The sequence below is a fragment of the Octodon degus genome, unplaced genomic scaffold (assembly GCF_000260255.1).
Source record: "Octodon degus isolate 3935 unplaced genomic scaffold, OctDeg1.0 scaffold00067, whole genome shotgun sequence".
Taxonomy (NCBI): Eukaryota; Metazoa; Chordata; class Mammalia; order Rodentia; family Octodontidae; genus Octodon; species Octodon degus.
In genome coordinates, this window is record NW_004524643.1 from 2,383,395 (window position 1) to 2,386,453 (window position 3,059).

General features: G+C 42.1%; 1 pseudogene; it reads left to right on the plus strand.

The window, feature by feature from the left end:
- The window catches only part of LOC101565778, a 10,295-nt pseudogene that overhangs the window by 830 nt on the left and 6,406 nt on the right, over positions 1 to 3,059 (plus strand).

Below are 3,059 nucleotides of genomic sequence, written 5' to 3' on the forward strand. Positions count from 1 at the left end.
CAGGCTAGCCTTGAGCTCACTTTGTAGTCCAGGCTGGTCTGGAACTCAACACTGATCCTCCTGCCTCAGCCTCCTGAGTGCTGAGATTATCTGAATGCTGGGGTTACAGATGTGCGCCGCAGGCCCAGCTCTTGCACGTGTAAAGCAAATAGTCTTTTAAGACATGTTTGCAGCAGTAGTGGTCATGCTGTGGGGAGCTTGTATCTTGTCCTTATGCATCTTCTTTTTTTTTTGGCGGAACCAGGGATTGAACTCAGACCCTTGCGCTTGCCAGGGAAGTGCGTATTCCACTGAGCCATCTCCCTGGCCCCCTTCCTTAAGCATCTTCATTGTCCTCCCTCCTTCCCCTCCTGCTCCCTCCACCTCTAGCTCCTTCTCATATGCAGATGCTCTATTTCCACTTTTCCTTCAATTCTCTCTTTGTTCTTTTTTTTCTTCCTTCCTTTTTTTGGTGGTACTGGGGATTGAACTCAGAAGCATGCACTTTCCAGGCAGGCACTTACGCCACTGTACTATCTCCTCAGCCCCTAATTCTCTTTTTTAAAAAAAAATTGATGTGATCCCATTTAATTTTTTTAAAATTTATTTATTCGATACAGGGCCTTGCTACGCAGCTGGGACTGGTAGTGATACCACCTGTCTCAGCCTCCCCAGCACCACCACTCCTAGTTTCTAATTCTTATAAAATCCCTTTTCCCTTTATTCCCCCACTGCTCCCCTTTCCATTCTTTTTTTTTTTTTTTTTGATGTTTTTTTTATTTTTTTTTTTTTTTTTTTTTTTTTTTTTTTAAAGGGTTTCTTTTTTCTTTCTTTTTTTTTAAAATATTTATTTATTTTTATTTATTACATTTATTTATTGTGTGTGTGTGTGTGGCCAGCTCAGCCCACCAGGGGGCGGGTCTGGCTGGCATGTGGTGCTGGGGATCGAACCGCGGTCCCTGTGCTTTGCCAAGCTTGTTTCAAGTAGGTGCTTTAGACCACTGAGCCATCTCACCAGCCCCCTTTTTTTTTTTTTTTTTAATGTATTGGGTTGTTGCAGGGTCTCACTACACAGATTGAATTCCTAGAGATCCTTCTGTTTTCAGCCTTGTTTTAAGCACTGGGATTATAGGTGTATGCCACCACGCTCAGGACTCTGGCCAGCTCAGCCAACCCTGGGGGCAAGGCTGGTACAGCATGTAATGTCAGGGATTGAACCTCGATCCCTGCGCTTGCCTAAGCAGGAGCTTTAGTCTGCTTAACTATCTCACCGGCCCTCCCGTTCCCATTTGAAAAAGATCTCCCTGCTATTCTCTTTTTTATTTTGGCTCTTTATTTATACTTTGAGTTTCATACATAAGAGAAGCCATGTGATCTTTAAATTTGTTTATCTGATTTATTTCACTTAATAATGTGGTCTCAAAGTGCATTCATTTACCTACAAATGCCTTGAGTATCTTTCTCTGGTACCAGGAATCAAACTGAGGATCCTGAGCTTGCCAGGCAGGTGCTTGTGTTGCTAAGCCATCTCCCTGGCCTTCAAATATCTTTCTTTATGGCAGAGTAATACTCCATTGTGTATAAATAACACATTTTCTTTATTCATTGGTCTGTTGATGGGCCTATAGGATATTTCTTGTTCTTTTTTTTTTCTTTTCCTTTTTCTTTTCTTTCTTTTTATTTTTTTTCTGGTACTGGGAATTGAATTCAGAGCTTTGAGCTTGCCAGGCAGGTGCTTGTGCTGCTGAGCTATATCCCTGACCCTGGGCTGCTTCTGAGCGTTAGCTATTATAAACACGGGTCTACATGGATTGCTGTAATATGTTGCCTTTAACTCTTTCAAAATGATACCCTGGGGGCCGGGGAGATGGCTCAGTGGAATAAGCGCTTCCCTGGCAAGCGCAAGGGTCTGAGTTCAATCCCCAGTTTGTGGGGGAGGGATGTGGAGGGGAATAGCTGGCTCCATAAGGATTTCTAGTTTCTTTCTTTCTTTCTTTCTTTCTTTCTTTCTTTCTTTCTTTCTTTCTTTATTTTTTAATGGAACCAGGGCCCTTGCGCTTGCCAGGGAAGTGCTTATTCCACTGAGCCATCTCCCCACCCCCCCAATATTTTAAAATGTATTTATTATTATTATTTATTAAAATGTATTTATTGGCCATTCTGAGAAGTGTCCATTTTGGTTGTTCATATCTTGTTTAGGTCTTTTATTTTATTTTATTATTATTTTTTCTTTTTGTGGAACCAGGGATTGAACTCAGGCCCTTGTGCTTGCCATGGAAGCACTTATTCCACTGAGCCATCTCCCCGGCCCCTATGTTTAGGTCTTTTATTGGAGGGATGTCTAATTTTTAAAGTTCCTTGTATATTCTAGATGTCAGTCCTTTGTCCAATGAATATCCAGCAAAAAATTTCCACCATTATCTGTTTTCTGTTCATTGTCTGTTGTTTCCCGTCCTTTTTTTTTTTTTTTTGGCAGAACCAGAGATTGAACTCAGGCCCTTGCGCTTGCCAGGGAAGTGCTTATTCTACTGAGCCATCTCTCTGGTGGATTGTTTCGCTTCTTGAGCAGAAGTTTGATTTTTTTTTTTTTTTTTTTTTTTTTTTTTGAGCAGAAGTTTTTTTATTTTTATTTTTATTTTTGCGGAACCGGGGATTGAACTCAGGCCCTTGGGAAGCGCTTATTCCACTGAGCCATCTCCCAGGCCCCAAGCACAAGTTTTTTAATTTGATATGACCCCATTTTTTGATTCTTGGTATTTTTTTCTTGTGCCATTGGGGTTCTGTTCAGAAAGCCCTTGTTAGGTCAATGTGCTAAGGCTGAGCTACATCCCTATCATTGAATTAAAAAAACAATCTTGAGACAGGGCCGGCCAAATAGTTCAGCAGATTAAAGTGCCTGCTTTGGCAGAGTGCAGTGACCGGAATTTGATGCCTGGCTGCAGTTTTCCAGCCAAGCCCCTGGGCGCACTGAGAGAGTGACTGAGACTGGGTGTGGTGGTGCACCTGTAATCCCAGCACTTGGGAGGCTGAAAACAGGAGAATCACTGTGAGTCCGATCTAAGCAGTGAGACCCTGTCTTA